The sequence below is a fragment of the Rhipicephalus microplus genome, unplaced genomic scaffold (genome assembly GCF_043290135.1).
Source record: "Rhipicephalus microplus isolate Deutch F79 unplaced genomic scaffold, USDA_Rmic scaffold_14, whole genome shotgun sequence".
NCBI classification, from domain to species: domain Eukaryota; kingdom Metazoa; phylum Arthropoda; class Arachnida; order Ixodida; family Ixodidae; genus Rhipicephalus; species Rhipicephalus microplus.
Window position 1 is genome coordinate 3740287 of NW_027464587.1, and position 23047 is coordinate 3763333.

Genomic DNA, 23047 nt, shown 5'->3' on the forward strand with positions numbered 1-23047 from the left:
AGCTCACCCGGTGATGCTGGGGCGCTTTTTTTTCTTTGTGCTGATAGCTTTGAAGATATGTTCTGTTGATGGTGAGAGTGGAGCAGGACTGTCTCCGTGGCGCAATTGGCTAGCGTGATCGGCTGTTAACCGGAAAGTTTGAGGTTCAAGTCCACCCGTTGGTGGTGCGGCGCTTTTTTTTCTTTGTGCTGATAGCTTTGAAGATATGTTCTAATGGTGGTAAGAGTGGAGCAGGACTGTCTCCGTGGCGCCATTGGCTAGCGCGATCGGCAGTTAACCGAAAGGTTGGAGTTTCCAGCCCACCCGGTGGTGGTGCGGCGCTTTTTTTTCTTTGGGCTGATAGCTTTGAAGATATGTTATGATGGTGGTGAGAGTGAAGCAGGACTGTCTCCGTGGCGCAATTGGCTAGCGTGATCGGCTGTTAACCGAAAAGTTGGAGGTTCGAGCCCACCCGGTGGTGCTGGGGCGCTTTTGTTTCTTTGTGCTGATAGCTTTGAAGATATGTTCTGATGGTGGTGAGAGTGAAGCAGGACTGTCTCCGTGGCGCAATTGGCTAGCGTGATCGGCTGTTAACCGAAAAGTTGGAGGTTCGACCCCACCCGGTGGTGGTGCGGCGCTTTTTTTTCTTTGGGCTGATAGCTTTGAAGATATGTTCTGATGGTGGTGAGAGTGGTGCAGGACTGTCTCCATGGCGCAATTGGCTAGCGCGATGGGCTGTTAATCAAAAGGTCGGAGATTCGAGCCCACCCGGTGGTGGTATGGCGCTTTTTTTTCTTTGGGCTGATAGCTTTGAAGACATGTTCTGATGGTGGTGAGAGTGGAGCAGTACTGTCTCCGTGGCGCAATTGGCTAGCGCGATCGGCTGTTGACCGAAAGGTTGGAGTTTCGAGCCCTCCCGGGAGTGGTGTGTTGCTTTTTTCTTTGCGCTGATAGCTTTGAAGATATGTTCTGATGGTGGTGAGAGTGAAGCAAGACTGTCTCCGTGGCGCAATGGGCTAGCGCGATCGGCTGTTAACCGATAGGTTGGAGGTTCGAGCCCACCTGGTGGTGGTGCAGCGCTTTTTTTTCCTTGCGCTGATAGCTTTGAAGATATGTTCTGATGATGGTGAGAGTGGAGCAAGACTGCCTCCGTAGCGCAATGGGCTAGCGCGATCGGGTGTTAACCGAAAGGTTGGAGTTTCGAGCCCTCCCGGGAGTGGTGTGTTGCTTTTTTCTTTGCGGTAATAGCTTTGAAGATATGTTCTGATGGTGGTGAGAGTGGAGCAGGACTGTCTTCTTGGCGCAATTGGCTAGCGCGATCGGCTGCTAACCGAAAGGTCGGAGGTTCGAGCCCACCCGGTGGTGGTATGGCGCTTTTATTCTTTGGGCTGATAGCTTTGAAGATATGTTCTGATGGGGGTGAGAGTGGAGCAGGACTGTCTCCGTGGCGCAATTGTCTAGCGCGATCGGCTGTTAACCGAAAGGTTGGAGTTTCGATTCCTCCCGGGAGTGGTGTGTTGCTTTTTTCTTTGCGCTGATAGCTTTGAAGATATGTTCTGATGGTGGTGAGAGTGGAGCACGACTGTCTCTGTGGCGCAGTTGGCTAGCGCGATCGGCTGTTAACCGAAAGGTTGGAGGTTCGAGCCCACCCGGTGGTGGTGCGGCGCTTTTTTTTCTTTGTGCTGATAGCTTTGAAGATATGTTCTGATGGTGGTGAGAGGGGAGCAGGACTGTCTCCGTGGCGCAATTGGCTAGCGCGATTGGCTGTTAACCGAAAGGTTGGAGGTTCGAGCCCACCCAGTGGTGGTGCGGTGGTTTTTTTCTTTGGGCTGATAGCTCTGAAGATATGTTCTGATGGTGGTGAGAGGGAAGCAGGACTGTCTCCGTGGCGCAATTGGCTAGCGCGATCAGCTGTTAACCGAAAAGTCGGAGGTTCGAGCCCACCCAGTGGTGGTGCGGCGCTTTTTTTTCTTTGGGCTGATACCTTTGAAGATATGTTCTGATGGCGGTGAGAGTAGAGCAGGACTGTCTCCGTGGCGCAATGGGCTAGCGCGATTGGCTGTTAACCGAAAAGTTGGAGGTTCGATCCTACCCGGTGGTTGTGTGGCGCTTTTTTTCTGTGGGCTGATAGCTTTGAAGATATGTTCTGATGGTGGTGAGAGTGGAGCAGAACTGTCTCCATGGCGCAATTGGCTAGCGTGATCGGCTGTTAACCGAAAAGTTGGAGGTTCGAGCCCACCCGGTGGTGGTGCGGCGCTTTTTTTTCTTTGGGCTGATAGCTTTGAAGATATGTTCTGATGGTGGTGAGAGTGGAGCAGGACCGTCTCCGTGGCGCAATTGGCTAGCGCGATCGGCTGTTAACCAAAAGGTCGGAGGTTCGAGCCCACCCAGTGGTGGTGCGGCGCTTTTTTTTCTTTGGGCTGATAGCTTTGAAGATATGTTCTGATGATGGTTATAGTGGAGCACGACTGTCTCCGTGGCGCAATTGGCTAGCGCGATCGGCTGTTAACCGAAAAGTTGTAGGTTCGAGCCTACCCGGTGGTTGCGCGGCGCTTTTTTCTGTGGGCTGATAGCTTTGAAGATATGTTCTGATGGTGGTGAGAGTGGAGCAGGACTGTCTCCATGGCGCAATTGGCTAGCGTGATCGGCTGTTGACCGAAAGGTTGGAGTTTCGAGCCCTCCCGGGAGTCGTGTGTTGCTTTTTTCTTTGCGCTGATAGCTTTGAAGATATGTTCTGATGGTGGTGAGAGTGGAGCAAGACTGTCTCCGTGGCGCAATGGGCTAGCGCGATCGGCTGTTAACCGAAAGGTTGGAGTTTCGAGCCCTCCCGGGAGTGGTGTGTTGCTTTTTTCTTTGCGGTAATAGCTTTGAAGATATTTTCTGATGGTGGTGAGAGTGGAGCAGGACTGTCTCCGTGGCCCAATTGGCAAGCGTGATCGGCTTTTAACCGGAAAGTTGGAGGTTCGAGCCCACCCGTTGGTGGTGCGGCGCTTTTTTTTCTTTGGGCTGATAGCTTTGAAGATATGTTCTAATGGTGGTAAGAGTGGAGCAGGACTGTCTCCGTGGCGCCATTGGCTAGCGCGATCGGCTGTTAACCGAAAGGTTGGAGTTTCGAGCCCTCCCTGGAGTGGTGTGTTGCTTTTTTCTTTGCGCTGATAGCTTTAAAAATATGTACTGATGGTGGTGAGAGTGGAGCACGACTGTCTCCTTGGCGCAGTTGGCTAGCGCGATCGGCTGTTAACCGAAAGGTTGGAAGTTCGAGCTCACCCGGCGATGCTGGGGCGCTTTTTTTTCTTTGTGCTGATAGCTTTGAAGATATGTTCTGATGATGGTGAGAGTGGAGCAGGACTGTCTCCGTGGCGCAATTGGCTAGCGTGATCGGCTGTTAACCGGAAAGTTTGAGGTTCAAGTCCACCCGTTGGTGGTGCGGCGCTTTTTTTTTCTTTGTGCTGATAGCTTTGAAGATATGTTCTAATGGTGGTAAGAGTGGAGCAGGACTGTCTCCGTGGCGCCATTGGCTAGCGCGATCGGCAGTTAACCGAAAGGTTGGAGTTTCCAGCCCACCCGGTGGTGGTGCGGCGCTTTTTTTTCTTTGGGCTGATAGCTTTGAAGATATGTTATGATGGTGGTGAGAGTGAAGCAGGACTGTCTCCGTGGCGCAATTGGCTAGCGTGATCGGCTGTTAACCGAAAAGTTGGAGGTTCGAGCCCACCCGGTGGTGCTGGGGCGCTTTTGTTTCTTTGTGCTGATAGCTTTGAAGATATGTTCTGATGGTGGTGAGAGTGAAGCAGGACTGTCTCCGTGGCGCAATTGGCTAGCGTGATCGGCTGTTAACCGAAAAGTTGGAGGTTCGACCCCACCCGGTGGTGGTGCGGCGCTTTTTTTTCTTTGGGCTGATAGCTTTGAAGATATGTTCTGATGGTGGTGAGAGTGATGCAGGACTGTCTCCATGGCGCAATTGGCTAGCGCGATGGGCTGTTAATCAAAAGGTCGGAGATTCGAGCCCACCCGGTGGTGGTATGGCGCTTTTTTTTCTTTGGGCTGATAGCTTTGAAGACATGTTCTGATGGTGGTGAGAGTGGAGCAGTACTGTCTCCGTGGCGCAATTGGCTAGCGCGATCGGCTGTTGACCGAAAGGTTGGAGTTTCGAGCCCTCCCGGGAGTGGTGTGTTGCTTTTTTCTTTGCGCTGATAGCTTTGAAGATATGTTCTGATGGTGGTGAGAGTGAAGCAAGACTGTCTCCGTGGCGCAATGGGCTAGCGCGATCGGCTGTTAACCGATAGGTTGGAGGTTCGAGCCCACCTGGTGGTGGTGCAGCGCTTTTTTTTCCTTGCGCTGATAGCTTTGAAGATATGTTCTGATGATGGTGAGAGTGGAGCAAGACTGCCTCCGTAGCGCAATGGGCTAGCGCGATCGGGTGTTAACCGAAAGGTTGGAGTTTCGAGCCCTCCCGGGAGTGGTGTGTTGCTTTTTTCTTTGCGGTAATAGCTTTGAAGATATGTTCTGATGGTGGTGAGAGTGGAGCAGGACTGTCTTCTTGGCGCAATTGGCTAGCGCGATCGGCTGCTAACCGAAAGGTTGGAGGTTCGAGCACAACCGGTGGTGGTGCGGCGCTTTTTTTTTCTTTGGGGTGATAGCTCTGAAGAAATGTTTTGGCGGTGGTGAGAGTGGAGCACGACTGTCTCCGTGGGGCAATTGGCTAGCGCGATCGGCTGTTAACCGAAAGGTTGGATGTTCGAGCCCACCCGGTGGTGGTGCGGCGCTTTTTTTTCTTTGGGCTGATAGCTTTGAAGATATGTTCTTATGGTGGTGAGAGTTGAGCAGGACTGTCTCCGTAGCGCAATTGGCTAGCGCGATCGGCTGTTAACCTAAAAGTTGGAGGTTCGAGCCTACCCGGTGGTTGCGCGGCGCTTTTTTTTCTGTGGGCTGATAGCTTTGAAGATATGTTCTGATGGGGGTGAGAGTGGAGCAGGACTGTCTCCGTGGCGCAATTGGCTAGCGTGATCGGCTGTTAACCGAAAAGTTGGAGGTTTGAGCCCACCCGGTGGTGGTGCGGCGCTTTTTTTTTCTTTGGGCTGATCGCTTTGAAGATATTTTCTGATGGTGGTGAGAGTGGAGCAGGACTGTCTCCGTGGCCCAATGGGCTAGCGTGATCGGCTGTTAACCGGAAAGTTGGAGGTTCGAGCCCACCCGTTGGTGGTGCGGCGCTTTTTTTTCTTTGGGCTGATAGCTTTGAAGATATGTTCTAATGGTGGTAAGAGTGGAGCAGGACTGTCTCCGTGGCGCCATTGGCTAGCGCGATCGGCTGTTAACCGAAAGATTGGAGTTTCGAGCCCTCCCTGGAATGGTGTGTTGCTTTTTTCTTTGCGCTGATAGCTTTGAAGATATGTTCTGATGGTGGTGAGAGTGGAGCACGACTGTCTCCTTGGCGCAGTTGGCTAGCGCGATCGGCTGTTAACCGAAAGGGTGGAAGTTCGAGCCCACCCGGTGATGCTGGGGCGCTTTTTTTCTTTGTGCTGATAGCTTTGAAGATATGTTCTGATGGTGGTGAGAGTGGAACAGGACTGTCTCCGTGGCGCAATTCGCTGGCGTGATCACCTGTTAACCGAAAAGTTGGTAGTTTGAGCCCACCCGGTGGTGGTGCGGCGCTTTTTTTCTGTGGGCTGATAGCTTTGAAGATATGTTTTGATGGTGGTGAGAGTGGGCTGATAGTGTGGGCTGATAGCTTTGAAGATATGTTTTGATGGTGGTGAGAGTGGAGCAGGACTGTCTCCGTGGCGCAATTGGCTAGCGTGATCGGCTGTTAACCGAAAAGTTGGAGGCTCGAGCCCACCCGGTGGTGGTGCGGCGCTTTTTTTTTCTTTGGGCTGATAGCTTTGAAGATATGTTCTAATGGTGGTAAGAGTGGAGCAGGACTGTCTGCGTGGCGCCATTGGCTAGCGCGATCGGCTGTTAACCGAAAGGTTGGAGGTTCGAGCCCTCCCGGTGGTGGAGCGGTGCTTTTTTTTCTTTGGGCTGATAGCTTTGAAGGTATGTTCTGGTCATGGTGAGAGGTCAGCAGGACTGTCTCCGTGGCGCAATTGGCTTGCGCGATCGGCTGTTAACTGAAAGGTTGGAGGTTCGAGCCCACCCGGTGGTGGTGCGGCGCTTTTTTTTCTGTTTGCTGATAGCTTTGAAGATATGTTCTGATGGTGGTGAGAGTGGAGCAGGACTGTCTCCGTGGCGCAATTGGCTAGCGTGATCGGCTGTTAACCGAAAATTTGGAGGTTCGAGCCCACCCGGTGGTGGTGCAGCGCTTTTTTTTCTTTGTGCTGATAGCTTTGAAGATATGTTCTGATGGTGGTGAGAGTGGAGCAGGACTGTCTCCATGGCGCAATTGGCTAGCGCGATGGGCTGTTAACCAAAAGGTCGGTGGTTCGAGCCCACCCGGTGGTGGTATGGCGCTTTTTTTTCGTTGGGTTGATAGCTTTGAAGATATGTTCTGATGGTGGTGAGAGTGGAGCACGACTGTCTCCTTGGCGCAGTTGGCTAGCGCGATTGGCTGTTAACCGAAAGGTTGGAAGTTCGAGCCCACCCGGTGATGCTGGGGCGCTTTTTTTTCTTTGTGCTGATAGCTTTGAAGATATGTTCTGATGGTGGTGAGAGTGGAGCAGGACTGTCTCCGTGGCGCGATTGGCTGGCGCGATTGGCTGTTAACCGAAAGGTTGGAGGTTCGAGCCCAATCGGTGGTGGTGCGGTGCTTTTTTTTCTTTGGGCTGATTGCTTTGAAGATATGTTCTGATGGTGGTGAGAGTGGAGCAGGACTGTCTCCGTGGCGCCATTGGCTTGCGCGATCGCTGTTAACCGAAAGGTTGGAGGTTCGAGCCCACCCGGTGGTGGTGCGGCGCTTTTTTTCTTGGGGCTGATAGCTTTGAAGATATGTTCTGATGGTGGTGAGAGTGGAGCAGGACTGTCTCCGTGGCGCAATTGGCTAGCGTGATCGGCTGTTAACCGAAAAGTTGGAGGTTCGAGCCCACCCGGTGGTGGTGCGGCGCTTTTTTTCTTCGGGCTGATAGCTTTGAAGATATGTTCTGATGGTGGTGAGAGTGGAGCAGGGCTGTCTCCATGGCGCAATTGGCTAGCACGATTGGCTGTTAACCAAAAGGTCGGAGGTTCGAGCCCACCCGGTGGTGGTATGGCGCTTTTATTCTTTGGGCTGATAGCTTTGAAGATATGTTCTGATGGGGGTGAGAGTGGAGCAGGACTGTCTCCGTGGCGCAATTGTCTAGCGCGATCGGCTGTTAACCGAAAGGTTGGAGTTTCGATACCTCCCGGGAGTGGTGTGTTGCTTTTTTCTTTGCGCTGATAGCTTTGAAGATATGTTCTGATGGTGGTGAGAGTGGAGCACGACTGTCTCTGTGGCGCAGTTGGCTAGCGCGATCGGCTGTTAACCGAAAGGTTGGAGGTTCGAGCCCACCCGGTGGTGGTGCGGCGCTTTTATTTCTTTGTGCTGATAGCTTTGAAGATATGTTCTGATGGTGGTGAGAGTGGAGCAGGACTGTCTCCGTGGCGCAATTGGCTAGCGCGATTGGCTGTTAACCGAAAGGTTGGAGGTTCGAGCCGACCCGGTGGTGGTGCGGTGGTTTTTTTCTTTGGGCTGATAGCTCTGAAGATATGTTCTGATGGTGGTGAGAGGGAAGCAGGACTGTCTCCGTGGCGCAATTGGCTAGCGCGATCAGCTGTTAACCGAAAAGTCGGAGGTTCGAGCCCACCCAGTGGTGGTGCGGCGCTTTTTTTTCTTTGGGCTGATACCTTTGAAGATATGTTCTGATGGCGGTGAGAGTAGAGCAGGACTGTCTCCGTGGCGCAATGGGCTAGCGCGATTGGCTGTTAACCGAAAAGTTGGAGGTTCGATCCTACCCGGTTGTTGTGTGGCGCTTTTTTTTCTGTGGGCTGATAGCTTTGAAGATATGTTCTGATGGTGGTGAGAGTGGAGCAGAACTGTCTCCATGGCGCAATTGGCTAGCGTGATCGGCTGTTAACCGAAAAGTTAAAGGTTCGAGCCCACCCGGTGGTGGTGCGGCGCTTTTTTTTCTTTGGGCTGATAGCTTTGAAGATATGTTCTGATGGTGGTGAGAGTGGAGCAGGACCGTCTCCGTGGCGCAATTGGCTAGCGCGATCGGCTGTTAACCAAAAGGTCGGAGGTTCGAGCCCACCCAGTGGTGGTGCGGCGCTTTTTTTTCTTTGGGCTGATAGCTTTGAAGATATGTTCTGATAGTGGTGATAGTGGAGCACGATTGTCTCCGTGGCGCAACTGGCTAGCGCGATCTGCTGTTAACCGAAAGGTTGGAGGTTCGAGCCCACCCGGTGGTGGTGCGGCGCTTTTTTTTTCTTTGGGCTGATAGCTTTGAAGATATGTTCGTATTGTGGTGAGAGTGAAGCAGGACTGCCTCCGTGGCGCAATGGGCTAGCGCGATCGACTGTTAACCGAAAGGTTGGAGTTTCGAGCCCTCCCGGGAGTGGTGTGTTGCTCTTTTCTTTGCGGTAATAGCTTTGAAGATATGTTCTGATGGTGGTGAGAGTGGAGCAGGACTGTCTCCGTGGCGCAATTGGCTAGCGCGATCGGCTGTTAACCGAAAAGTTGGACGTTGGAGCCTACCCGGTGGTTGTGCGGCGCTTTTTTTTCTGTGGGCTGATAGCTTCGAAGATATGTTCTGATGGTGGTGAGAGTGGAGCAGGACTGTCTCCGTGGCGCAATTGGCTAGCGTGATCGGCTGTTAACCGAAAAGTTGGAGGTTCGAGCCCACCCGGTGGTGGTGCGGCGCTTTTTTTTTCTTTGGGGTGATAGCTCTGAAGAAATGATCTGACGGTGGTGAGAGTGGAGCACGACTGTCTCCGTGGGGCAATTGGCTAGCGCGATCGGCCGTTAACCAAAAGGTTGGAGGTTCGAGCCCACCCCGTGGTGGTGCGGCGCTTTTTTTTCTTTGGGCTGATAGCTTTGAAGATATGTTCTTATGGTGGTGAGAGTGGAGCAGGACTGTCTCCGTGGCGCAATTGGCTAGCGCGATCGGCTGTTAACCGAAAAGTATGAGGTTCGAGCCTACCTGGTGGTGGTGCGGCGCTTTTTTTTCTTTGGGCTGATAGCTTTGAAGATATGTTCTGATGGTGGTGAGACGAGCAGGACCGTCTCCGTGGCGCAATTGGCTAGCGCGATCGGCTGTTGACCAAAAGGTCGGAGGTTCGAGCCCACCCAGTGGTGGTGCGGCACTTTTTTTTCTTTGGGCTGATAGCTTTGCAGATATGTTCTTATGGTGGTGAGAGTGGAGCAGGACTGTCTTCGTGGCGCAATTGGCTAGCGCGATCGGCTGTTAACCGAAAAGTTGGAGGTTCGAGCCTACCCGGTGGTTGTGCGGCGCTTTTTTCTCTGTGGGCTGATAGCTTTGAATATATGTTCTGATGGTGGTGAGAGTGGAGCAGGACTGTCTCCATGGCGCAATTGGCTAGCGTGATCGGCTGTTAACCGAAAAGTTGGAGGTTCGAGCCCACCCGGTGGTGGTGCGGCACTTTTTTTTCTTTGGGCTGATAGCTTTGAGATATGTTCTGATGGTGGTGAGAGTGGAGCAGGACTGTCTCCACGGCGCAATTGGCTAGCGCGATCGGCTGTTAATCAAAAGGTCGGAGGTTCGAGCCCACCCGGTGGTGGTATGGCGCTTTTTTTCTTTGGGCTGATAGCTTTGAAGATATGTTCTGATGGTGGTGAGAGTGGAGCAGGACTGTCTCCGTGGCGCAATTGGCTAGCGTGATCGGCTGTTAACCGAAAGGTTGGAGTTTCGAGCCCACCCGGCGGTGGTGCGGCGCTTTTTTTTTGGGCTGATAGCTTTGAAGATATGTTCTGATGGTGGTGAGAGTAGAGGAGGACTGTCTCCGTGGCGCAATTGGCTAGCGCGATCGGCTGTTAACTGAAAGGTTGGAGTTTCGATCCCTCCCGGGAGTGGTGTGTTGCTTTTTTCTTTGCGCTGATAGCTTTGAAGATATGTTCTGATGGTGGTGAGAGTGGAGCAGGACTGTCTCCGTGGCGCAATTGGCTAGCGTGATCGGCTGTTAACCGAAAAGTTGGAGGTTCGAGCCCACCCGGTGGTGGTGCGGCGCTTTTTTTTCTTTGGGCTGATAGCTTTGAAGATATGTTCTGATGGTGGTGAGAGTGGAGCAGGACTGTCTCTGTGGCGCAATTGGCTAGCGCGATTGGCTGTTAACCGAAAGGTTGGAGGTTCGAGCCCACCCGGTGGTGGTGCGGCGCTTTTTTTTCTTTGGGCTGATAGCTTTGAAGATATGTTCTTATGGTGGCGAGAGTGGAGCAGGACCATCTCCATGGCGCAATTGGCTAGCTCGATCGGCTGTTAACCGAAAAGTTGGAGGTTCGAGCCTACCCGGTGGTTGTGCGGCGCTTTTTTTTCTGTGGGCTGATAGCATTGAAGATATGTTCTGATGGTGGTGAGAGTGGAGCAGAACTGTCTCCGTGGCGCAATTGGCTAGCGTGATCGGCTGTTAACCGAAAAGTTGGAGGTTCGAGCCCACCCGGTGGTGGTGCGGCGCTTTTTTTTCTTTGGGCTGATAGCTTTGAGATATGTTCTGATGGTGGTGAGAGTGGAGCAGGACTGTCTCCACGGCGCAATTGGCTAGCGCGATCGGCTGTTAATCAAAAGGTCGGAGGTTCGAGCCCACCCGGTGGTGGTATGGCGCTTTTTTTCTTTGGGCTGATAGCTTTGAAGATATGTGCTGATGGTGGTGAGAGTGGAGCAGGACTGTCTCCGTGGCGCAATTGGCTAGCGTGATCGGCAATTAACCGAAAGGTTGGAGTTTCGAGCCCACCCGGCGGTGGTGCGGCGCTTTTTTTTGGGCTGATAGCTTTGAAGATATGTTCTGATGGTGGTGAGAGTAGAGCAGGACTGTCTCCGTGGCGCAATTGGCTAGCGCGATCGGCTGTTAACTGAAAGTTTGGAGTTTCGATCCCTCCCGGGAGTGGTGTGTTGCTTTTTTCTTTGCGCTGATAGCTTTGAAGATATGTTCTGATGGTGGTGAGAGTGGAGCACGACAGGCTCCTTGGCGCAGTTGGCTAGCGCGATCGGCTGTTAACCGAAAGGTTGGAAGTTCGAGCCCACCCGGTGATGCTGGGGAGCTTTTTTTTCTTTGTGCTGATAGCTTTGAAGGTATGTTCTGATGGTGGTGAGAGTGAAGCAGGACTGTCTCCGTGGCGCAATTGGCTGGCTCTATTGGCTGTTAACCGAAAGGTTGGAGGTTCGAGCCCTCCCGGTGGTGGTGCTGTGCTTTTTTTTCTTTGGGCTGATAGCTTTGAAGATATGTTCTGGTGATGGTGAGAGTTCAGCAGGACTGTCTCCGTTGCGCAATTGGCTTGCGCGATCGGCTGTTAACTGAAAGGTTGGAGGTTCGAGCCCACCCGGTGGTGGTGCGGCGCTTTTTTTTTCTGTTTGCTGATAGCTTTGAAGATATGTTCTGATGGTGGTGAGAGTGGAGCAGGACTGTCTCCGTGGCGCAATTGGCTAGCGTGATCGGCTGTTAACCGAAAATTTGGAGGTTCGAGCCCACCCGGTGGTGGTGCAGCCCTTTTTTTTCTTTGGGCTGATAGCTTTGAAGATATGTTCTGATGGTGGTGAGAGTAGAGCAGGACTGTCTCCATGGCGCAATTGGCTAGCGCGATGGGCTGTTAACAAAAAGGTCGGTGGTTCGAGCCCACCCGGTGGTGGTATGGCGCTTTTTTTTCGTTGGGTTGATAGCTTTGAAGATGTGTTCTGATGGTGGTGAGAGTGGAGCACGACTGTCTCCTTGGCGCAGTTGGCTAGCGCGATTGGCTGTTAACCGAAAGGTTGGAAGTTCGAGCCCACCCGGTGATGCTGGGGCGCTTTTTTTTCTTTGTGCTGATAGCTTTGAAGATATGTTCTGATGGTGGTGAGAGTGGAGCAGGACTGTCTCCGTGGCGCAATTGGCTGGCGCGATTGGCTGTTAACCGAAAGGTTGGAGGTTCGAGCCCAATCGGTGGTGGTGCGGTGCTTTTTTTTCTTTGGGCTGATAGCTTTGAAGATATGTTCTGATGGTGGTGAGAGTGGAGCAGGACTGTCTCCGTGGCGCCATTGGCTAGCGTAATCGGCAGTTAACCGAAAGGTTGGAGTTTCGAGCCCACCCGGTGGTGGTGCGGCGCTTTTTTTTCTTTGGGCTGATAGCTTTGAAGATATGTTCTGATGGGGGTGAGAGTGAAGCAGGACTGTCTCTGTGGCGCAATTGGCTAGCGTGATCGGCTGTTAACCGGAAAGTTGGAGGTTCGAGCCCACCCGTTGGTGGTGCGGCGCTTTTTTTTCTTTGGGCTGATAGCTTTGAAGATATGTTCTAATGGTGGTAAGAGTGGAGCAGGACTGTCTCCGTGGCGCCTTTGGCTAGCGCGATCGGCTATTAACCGAAAGGTTGGAGTTCCGAGCCCTCCCTGGAGTGGTGTGTTGCTTTTTTTTTGCGCTGATAGCTTTGAAGATATGTTCTGATGGTGGTGAGAGTGGAGCACGACTGTCTCCTTGGCGCAGTTGGCTAGCGCGATCGGCTGTTAACCGAAAGGTTGGAAGTTCGAGCCCACCCGGTGATGCTGGGGCGCTTTTTTTTCTTTGTGCTGATAGCTTTGAAGATATGTTCTGATGGTGGTGAGAGTGAAGCAGGACTGTCTCCGTGGCGCAATTGGCTAGCGTGATCGGCTGTTAACCGAAAGGTTGGAGTTTCGAGCCCTTCCGGGAGTGGTGTGTTGCTTTTTTCTTTGCGGTAATAGCTTTGAAGATATGTTCTGATGGTGGTGAGAGTGGAGCAGGACTGTCTTCATGGCGCAATGGGCTAGCGCGATCGGCTGTTAACCGATAGGTTGGAGGTTCGAGCCCACCTGGTGGTGGTGCAGCGCTTTTTTTTCCTTGCGCTGATAGCTTTGAAGATATGTTCTGATGATGGTGAGAGTGGAGCAAGACTGCCTCCGTAGCGCAATGGGCTAGCGCGATCGGGTGTTAACCGAAAGGTTGGAGTTTCGAGCCCTCCCGGGAGTGGTGTGTTGCTTTTTTCTTTGCGGTAATAGCTTTGAAGATATGTTCTGATGGTGGTGAGAGTGGAGCAGGACTGTCTTCTTGGCGCAATTGGCTAGCGCGATCGGCTGCTAACCGAAAGGTTGGAGGTTCGAGCACAACCGGTGGTGGTGCGGCGCTTTTTTTTTCTTTGGGGTGATAGCTTTGAAGAAATGTTTTGGCGGTGGTGAGAGTGGAGCACGACTGTCTCCGTGGGGCAATTGGCTAGCGCGATCGGCTGTTAACCGAAAGGTTGGAAGTTCGAGCCCACCCGGTGATGCTGGGGCGCTTTTTTTTCTTTGTGCTGATAGCTTTGAAGATATGTTCTTATGGTGGTGAGAGTTGAGCAGGACTGTCTCCGTAGCGCAATTGGCTAGCGCGATCGGCTGTTAACCTAAAAGTTGGAGGTTCGAGCCTACCCGGTGGTTGCGCGGCGCTTTTTTTTCTGTGGGCTGATAGCTTTGAAGATATGTTCTGATGGGGGTGAGAGTGGAGCAGGACTGTCTCCGTGGCGCAATTGGCTAGCGTGATCGGCTGTTAACCGAAAAGTTGGAGGTTTGAGCCCACCCGGTGGTGGTGCGGCGCTTTTTTTTCTTTGGGCTGATCGCTTTGAAGATATTTTCTGATGGTGGTGAGAGTGGAGCAGGACTGTCTCCGTGGCCCAATGGGCTAGCGTGATCGGCTGTTAACCGGAAAGTTGGAGGTTCGAGCCCACCCGTTGGTGGTGCGGCGCTTTTTTTTCTTTGGGCTGATAGCTTTGAAGATATGTTCTAATGGTGGTAAGAGTGGAGCAGGACTGTCTCCGTGGCGCCATTGGCTAGCGCGATCGGCTGTTAACCGAAAGATTGGAGTTTCGAGCCCTCCCTGGAATGATGTGTTGCTTTTTTCTTTGCGCTGATAGCTTTGAAGATATGTTCTGATGGTGGTGAGAGTGGAGCACGACTGTCTCCTTGGCGCAGTTGGCTAGCGCGATCGGCTGTTAACCGAAAGGGTGGAAGTTCGAGCCCACCCGGTGATGCTGGGGCGCTTTTTTTCTTTGTGCTGATAGCTTTGAAGATATGTTCTGATGGTGGTGAGAGTGGAACAGGACTGTCTCCGTGGCGCAATTCGTTGGCGTGATCACCTGTTAACCGAAAAGTTGGTAGTTTGAGCCCACCCGGTGGTGGTGCGGCGCTTTTTTTCTGTGGGCTGATAGCTTTGAAGATATGTTTTGATGGTGGTGAGAGTGGGCTGATAGTGTGGGCTGATAGCTTTGAAGATATGTTTTGATGGTGGTGAGAGTGGAGCAGGACTGTCTCCGTGGCGCAATTGGCTAGCGTGATCTGCTGTTAACCGGAAAGTTGGAGGTTCGAGCCCACCCGTTGGTGGTGCGGCGCTTTTTTTTCTTTGGGCTGATAGCTTTGAAGATATGTTCTAATGGTGGTAAGAGTGGAGCAGGACTGTCTCCGTGGCGCCTTTGGCTAGCGCGATCGGCTATTAACCGAAAGGTTGGAGTTCCGAGCCCTCCCTGGAGTGGTGTGTTGCTTTTTTTTTGCGCTGATAGCTTTGAAGATATGTTCTGATGGTGGTGAGAGTGGAGCACGACTGTCTCCTTGGCGCAGTTGGCTAGCGCGATCGGCTGTTAACCGAAAGGTTGGAAGTTCGAGCCCACCCGGTGATGCTGGGGCGCTTTTTTTTCTTTGTGCTGATAGCTTTGAAGATATGTTCTGATGGTGGTGAGAGTGAAGCAGGACTGTCTCCGTGGCGCAATTGGCTAGCGTGATCGGCTGTTAACCGAACGGTTGGAGTTTCGAGCCCTTCCGGGAGTGGTGTGTTGCTTTTTTCTTTGCGGTAATAGCTTTGAAGATATGTTCTGATGGTGGTGAGAGTGGAGCAGGACTGTCTTCATGGCGCAATTGGCTAGCGCGATCGGCTGTTAAACGAAAGGTTGGAGGTTCGAGCCCACCCGGTGATGCTGGGGCGCTTTTTTTTCTTTGTGCTGATAGCTTTGAAGATAAGTTCTGATGGTGGTGAGAGTGGAGCAGGACTGTCTCCGTGGTGCAATTGGCTAGCGTGATCGGCTGTTAACCGGAAAGTTGGAGGTTCAAGTCCACCCGTTGGTGGTGCAGCGCTTTTTTTTTCTTTGGGCTGATAGCTGTGATGATATGTTCTAATGGTGGTAAGAGTGGAGCAGGACTGTCTCCGTGGCGCCATTGGCTAGCGCGATCGGCAGTTAACCGAAAGGTTGGAGTTTCGAGCCCACCCGGTTGTGGTGCGCCGCCTTTTTTTTCTTTGGGCTGATAGCTTTGAAGATATGTTATGATGGTGGTGAGAGTGAAGCAGGACTGTCTCCGTGGCGCAATTGGCTAGCGTGATCGGCTGTTAACCGAAAAGTTGGAGGTTCGAGCCCACACGGTGGTGGTGCGGCGCTTTTTTTCTTTGGGCTGATAGCTTTGAATATATGTTCTGATGGTGGTGAGAGTGGAGCAGGACTGTCTCCGTGGCGCTATTCGCTAGCGTGATCGGCTGTTAACCGAAAAGTTGGTAGTTTGAGCCCACCCGGTGGTGGTGCGGCGCTTTTTTTTTCTTTGGGCTGATAACTTTGAAGATATGTTATGATGGTGGTGAGAGTGAAGCAGGACGGTCTCCGTGGCGCAATTGGCTAGCGTGATCGGCTGTTAACCGAAAAGTTGGAGGTTCGAGCCCACCCGGTGGTGGTGCGGCGCTTTTTTTCTGTGGGCTGATAGCTTTGAAGATATGTTCTGATGGTGGTGAGAGTGGAGCAGGACTGTCTCCGTGGCGCAATTGGCTAGCGTGATCGGCTGTTAACCGAAAAGTTGGAGGCTCGAGCCCACCCGGTGGTGGTGCGGCGCTTTTTTTTCTTTGGGCTGATAGCTTTGAAGATATGTTCTGATGGTGGTGAGAGTGGAGCAGGACTGTCTCCGTGGCGCAATTGGCTAGCGTGATCGGCTGTTAACCGGAAATTTGGAGGTTCGAACCCACCCGTTGGTGGTGCGGCGCTTTTTTTTCTTTGGGCTGATAGCTTTGAATATATGTTTTAATGGTGGTAAGAGTGGAGCAGGACTGTCTCCGTGGCGCCATTGGCTAGCGCGATCGGCTGTTAACCGAAAGGTTGGAGTTTCGAGCCCTCCTGGAGAGATGTGTTCTTTTTTCTTTGCGCTGATAGCTTTGAAGATATGTTCTGATGATGGTGAGAGTGGAGCACGACTGTCTCCTTGGCGCAATTGGCTAGCGTGATCGGCTGTTAACCGAAAAGTAGGAGGTTCGAGCCCACCCGGTGGTGGTGCGGCGCTTTTTTTTCTTTGGGCTGATAGCTTTGAAGATATGTTCTGATGGTGGTGAGAGTGGTGCAGGACTTTCTCCATGGCGCAATTGGCTAGCGCGATGGGCTGTTAATCAAAAGGTCGGAGGTTCGAGCCCACCCGGTGGTGGTATGGCGCTTTTTTTTCTTTGGGCTGATAGCTTTGAAGATATGTTCTGATGGTGGTGAGAGTGGAGCTGTACTGTCTCCGTGGCGTAATTGGCTAGCGCGATCGGCTGTTGACCGAAAGGTTGGAGTTTCGAGCCCTCCCGGGAGTGGTGTGTTGCTTTTTTCTTTGCGCTGATAGCTTTGAAGATACGTTCTGATGGTGGTGAGAGTGGAGCAAGACTGTCTCCGTGGTGCAATGGGCTAGCGCGATCGGCTGTTAACCGAAAGGTTGGAGGTTCGAGCCCACCTGGTGGTGGTGCAGCGCTTTTTTTCCTTGCGCTGATAGCTTTGAATATATGTTCTGATGATGGTGAGAGTGGAGCAAGACTGCCTCCGTAGCGCAATGGGCTAGCGCGATCGGCTGTTAACCGAAAGGTTGGAGTTTCGAGCCCTCCCGGGAGTGGTGTATTGCTTTTTTCTTTGCGCTGATAGCTCTGAAGATATGTTCTGATGGTGGTGAGAGTGCAGCAAGACTGTCTCCGTGGCGCAATGGGCTAGCGCGATCGGCTTTTAACCGAAAGGTTGGAGGTTCGAGCCCACCTGGTGGTGGTGCAGCGCTTTTTTTTCCTTGCGCTGATAGCTTTGAAGATATGTTCTGATGATGGTGAGAGTGGAGCAAGACTGCCTCCGTAGCGCAATGGGCTAGCGCGATCGGCTGTTAACCGAAAGGTTGGAGTTTCGAGCCCTCCCGGGAGTGGTGTGTTGCTTTTTTCTTTGCGGTAATAGCTTTGAAGATATTTTCTGATGGTGGTGAGAGTGGAGCAGGACTGTCTCCGTGGCCCAATTGGCAAGCGTGATCGGCTTTTAACCGGAAAGTTGGAGGTTCGAGCCCACCCGTTGGTGGTGCGGCGCTTTTTTTTCTTTGGGCTGATAGCTTTGAAGATATGTTCTAATGGTGGTAAGAGTGGAGCAGGACTGTCTCCGTGGCGCCATTGGCTAGCGCGATCGGCTGTTAACCGAAAGGTTGGAGTTTCGAGCCCTCCCTGGAGTGGTGTGTTGTTTTTTTCTTTGCGCTGATAGCTTTAAAAATATGTTCTGATGGTGGTGAGAGTGGAGCACGACTGTCTCCTTGGCGCAGTTGGCTAGCGCGATCGGCTGTTAACCGAAAGGTTGGAAGTTCGAGCCCACCCGGTGATGCTGGGGCGCTTTTTTTTCTTTGTGCTGATAGCTTTGAAGATATGTTCTGATGATGGTGAGAGTGGAGCAGGACTGTCTCCGTGGCGCAATTGGCTAGCGTGATCGGCTGTTAACCGGAAAGTTTGAGGTTCAAGTCCACCCGTTGGTGGTGCGGCGCTTTTTTTTTCTTTGTGCTGATAGCTTTGAAGATATGTTCTAATGGTGGTAAGAGTGGAGCAGGACTGTCTCCGTGGCGCCATTGGCTAGCGCGATCGGCAGTTAACCGAAAGGTTGGAGTTTCCAGCCCACCCGGTGGTGGTGCGGCGCTTTTTTTTCTTTGGGCTGATAGCTTTGAAGATATGTTATGATGGTGGTGAGAGTGAAGCAGGACTGTCTCCGTGGCGCAATTGGCTAGCGCGATGGGCTGTTAATCAATAGGTCGGAGATTCGAGCCCACCCGGTGGTAGTATGGCGCTTTTTTTTCTTTGGGCTGATAGCTTTGAAGACATGTTCTGATGGTGGTGAGAGTGGAGCAGTACTGTCTCCGTGGCGCAATTGGCTAGCGCGATCGGCTGTTGACCGAAAGGTTGGAGTTTCGAGCCCTCCCGGGAGTGGTGTGTTGCTTTTTTCTTTGCGCTGATAGCTTTGAAGATATGTTCTGATGGTGGTGAGAGTGAAGCAAGACTGTCTCCGTGGCGCAATGGGCTAGCGCGATCGGCTGTTAACCGATAGGTTGGAGGTTCGAGCCCACCTGGTGGTGGTGCAGCGCTTTTTTTTCCTTGCGCTGATAGCTTTGAAGATATGTTCTGATGATGGTGAGAGTGGAGCAAGACTGCCTCCATAGCGCAATGGGCTAGCGCGATCGGGTGTTAACCGAAAGGTTGGAGTTTCGAGCCCTCCCGGGAGTGGTGTGTTGCTTTTTTCTTTGCGGTAATAGCTTTGAAGATATGTTCTGATGGTGGTGAGAGTGGAGCAGGACTGTCTTCTTGGCGCAATTGGCTAGCGCGATCGGCTGCTAACCGAAAGGTTGGAGGTTCGAGCACAACCGGTGGTGGTGCGGCGCTTTTTTTTTCTTTGGGGTGATAGCTCTGAAGAAATGTTTTGGCGGTGGTGAGAGTGGAGCACGACTGTCTCCGTGGGGCAATTGGCTAGCGCGATCGGCTGTTAACCGAAAGGTTGGATGTTCGAGCCCACCCGGTGGTGGTGCGGCGCTTTTTTTTCTTTGGGCTGATAGCTTTGAAGATATGTTCTTATGGTGGTGAGAGTTGAGCAGGACTGTCTCTGTAGCGCAATTGGCTAGCACGATCGGCTGTTAACCTAAAAGTTGGAGGTTCGAGCCTACCCGGTGGTTGCGCGGCGCTTTTTTTTCTGTGGGCTGATAGCTTTGAAGATATGTTCTGATGGGGGTGAGAGTGGAGCAGGACTGTCTCCGTGGCGCAATTGGCTAGCGTGATCGGCTGTTAACCGAAAAGTTGGAGGTTTGAGCCCACCCGGTGGTGGTGCGGCGCTTTTTTTTCTTTGGGCTGATCGCTTTGAAGATATTTTCTGATGGTGGTGAGAGTGGAGCAGGACTGTCTCCGTGGCCCAATGGGCTAGCGTGATCGGCTGTTAACCGGAAAGTTGGAGGTTCGAGCCCACCCGTTGGTGGTGCGGCGCTTTTTTTTCTTTGGGCTGATAGCTTTGAAGATATGTTCTAATGGTGGTAAGAGTGGAGCAGGACTGTCTCCGTGGCGCCATTGGCTAGCGCGATCGGCTGTTAACCGAAAGATTGGAGTTTCGAGCCCTCCCTGGAATGGTGTGTTGCTTTTTTCTTTGCGCTGATAGCTTTGAAGATATGTTCTGATGGTGGTGAGAGTGGAGCACGACTGTCTCCTTGGCGCAGTTGGCTAGCGCGATCGGCTGTTAACCGAAAGGGTGGAAGTTCGAGCCCACCCGGTGATGCTGGGGCGCTTTTTTTCTTTGTGCTGATAGCTTTGAAGATATGTTCTGATGGTGGTGAGAGTGGAACAGGACTGTCTCCGTGGCGCAATTCGTTGGCGTGATCACCTGTTAACCGAAAAGTTGGTAGTTTGAGCCCACCCGGTGGTGGTGCGGCGCTTTTTTTCTGTGGGCTGATAGCTTTGAAGATATGTTTTGATGGTGGTGAGAGTGGGCTGATAGTGTGGGCTGATAGCTTTGAAGATATGTTTTGATGGTGGTGAGAGTGGAGCAGGACTGTCTCCGTGGCGCAATTGGCTAGCGTGATCGGCTGTTAACCGAAAAGTTGGAGGCTCGAGGCCACCCGGTGGTGGTGCGGCGCTTTTTTTTTCTTTGGGCTGATAGCTTTGAAGATATGTTCTAATGGTGGTAAGAGTGGAGCAGGACTGTCTGCGTGGCGCCATTGGCTAGCGCGATCGGCTGTTAACCGAAAGGTTGGAGGTTCGAGCCCTCCCGGTGGTGGAGCGGTGCTTTTTTTTCTTTGGGCTGATAGCTTTGAAGGTATGTTCTGGTGATGGTGAGAGTTCAGCAGGACTGTCTCCGTGGCGCAATTGGCTTGCGCGATCGGCTGTTCACTGAAAGGTTGGAGGTTCGAGCCCACCCGGTGGTGGTGCGGCGCTTTTTTTTCTGTTTGCTGATAGCTTTGAAGATATGTTCTGATGGTGGTGAGAGTGGAGCAGGACTGTCTCCGTGGCGCAATTGGCTAGCGTGATCGGCTGTTAACCGAAAATTTGGAGGTTCGAGCCCACCCGGTGGTGGTGCAGCGCTTTTTTTTCTTTGTGCTGATAGCTTTGAAGATATGTTCTGATGGTGGTGAGAGTGGAGCAGGACTGTCTCCATGGCGCAATTGGCTAGCGCGATGGGCTGTTAACCAAAAGGTCGGTGGTTCGAGCCCACCCGGTGGTGGTATGGCGCTTTTTTTTCGTTGGGTTGATAGCTTTGAAGATATGTTCTGATGGTGGTGAGAGTGGAGCACGACTGTCTCCTTGGCGCAGTTGGCTAGCGCGATTGGCTGTTAACCGAAAGGTTGGAAGTTCGAGCCCACCCGGTGATGCTGGGGCGCTTTTTTTTCTTTGTGCTGATAGCTTTGAAGATATGTTCTGATGGTGGTGAGAGTGGAGCAGGACTGTCTCCGTGGCGCAATTGGCTGGCGCGATTGGCTGTTAACCGAAAGGTTGGAGGTTCGAGCCCAATCGGTGGTGGTGCGGTGCTTTTTTTTCTTTGGGCTGATAGCTTTGAAGATATGTTCTGATGGTGGTGAGAGTGGAGCAGGACTGTCTCCGTGGCGCCATTGGCTTGCGCGATCGGCTGTTAACCGAAAGGTTGGAGGTTCGAGCCCACCCGGTGGTGGTGCGGCGCTTTTTTTCTTGGGGCTGATAGCTTTGAAGATATGTTCTGATGGTGGTGAGAGTGGAGCAGGACTGTCTCCGTGGCGCAATTGGCTAGCGTGATCGGCTGTTAACCGAAAAGTTGGAGGTTCGAGCCCACCCGGTGGTGGTGCGGCGCTTTTTTTCTTCGGGCTGATAGCTTTGAAGATATGTTCTGATGGTGGTGAGAGTGGAGCAGGGCTGTCTCCATGGCGCAATTGGCTAGCACGATTGGCTGTTAACCAAAAGGTCGGAGGTTCGAGCCCACCCGGTGGTGGTATGGCGCTTTTATTCTTTGGGCTGATAGCTTTGAAGATATGTTCTGATGGGGGTGAGAGTGGAGCAGGACTGTCTCCGTGGCGCAATTGTCTAGCGCGATCGGCTGTTAACCGAAAGGTTGGAGTTTCGATCCCTCCCGGGAGTGGTGTGTTGCTTTTTTCTTTGCGCTGATAGCTTTGAAGATATGTTCTGATGGTGGTGAGAGTGGAGCACGACTGTCTCTGTGGCGCAGTTGGCTAGCGCGATCGGCTGTTAACCGAAAGGTTGGAGGTTCGAGCCCACCCGGTGGTGGTGCGGCGCTTTTTTTTCTTTGTGCTGATAGCTTTGAAGATATGTTCTGATGGTGGTGAGAGTGGAGCAGGACTGTCTCCGTGGCGCAATTGGCTAGCGCGATTGGCTGTTAACCGAAAGGTTGGAGGTTCGAGCCCACCCGGTGGTGGTGCGGTGGTTTTTTTCTTTGGGCTGATAGCTCTGAAGATAGGTTCTGATGGTGGTGAGAGGGAAGCAGGACTGTCTCCGTGGCGCAATTGGCTAGCGCGATCAGCTGTTAACCGAAAAGTCGGAGGTTCGAGCCCACCCAGTGGTGGTGCGGCGCTTTTTTTTCTTTGGGCTGATACCTTTGAAGATATGTTCTGATGACGGTGAGAGTAGAGCAGGACTGTCTCCGTGGCGCAATGGGCTAGTGCGATTGGCTGTTAACCGAAAAGTTGGAGGTTCGATCCTACCCGGTGGTTGTGTGGCGCTTTTTTTCTGTGGGCTGATAGCTTTGAAGATATGTTCTGATGGTGGTGAGAGTGGAGCAGAACTGTCTCCATGGCGCAATTGGCTAGCGTGATCGGCTGTTAACCGAAAAGTTGGAGGTTCGAGCCCACCCGGTGGTGGTGCGGCGCTTTTTTTTCTTTGGGCTGATAGCTTTGAAGATATGTTCTGATGGTGGTGAGAGTGGAGCAGGACCGTCTCCGTGGCGCAATTGGCTAGCGCGATCGGCTGTTAACCAAAAGGTCGGAGGTTCGAGCCCACCCAGTGGTGGTGCGGCGCTTTTTTTTCTTTGGGCTGATAGCTTTGAAGATATGTTCTGATGGTGGTGATAGTGGAGCACGACTGTCTCCGTGGCGCAATTGGCTAGCGCGATCGGCTGTTAACCGAAAAGTTGGAGGTTCGAGCCTACCCGGTGGTTGCGCGGCGCTTTTTTCTGTGGGCTGATAGCTTTGAAGATATGTTCTGATGGTGGTGAGAGTGGAGCAGGACTGTCTCCATGGCGCAATTGGCTAGCGTGATCGGCTGTTGACCGAAAGGTTGGAGTTTCGAGCCCTCCCGGGAGTCGTGTGTTGCTTTTTTCTTTGCGCTGATAGCTTTGAAGATATGTTCTGATGGTGGTGAGAGTGGAGCAAGACTGTCTCTGTGGCGCAATGGACTAGCGCGATCGGCTGTTAACCGAAAGGTTGGAGGTTCGAGCCCACCTGGTGGTGGTGCAGCGCTTTTTTTTTCCTTGCGCTGATAGCTTTGAAGATATGTTCTGATGATTGTGAGAGTGGAGCAAGACTGCCTCCGTAGCGCAATGGGCTAGCGCGATCGGCTGTTAACCGAAAGGTTGGAGTTTCGAGCCCTCCCGGGAGTGGTGTGTTGCTTTTTTCTTTGCGGTAATAGCTTTGAAGATATTTTCTGATGGTGGTGAGAGTGGAGCAGGACTGTCTCCGTGGCCCAATTGGCAAGCGTGATCGGCTTTTAACCGGAAAGTTGGAGGTTCGAGCCCACCCGTTGGTGGTGCGGCGCTTTTT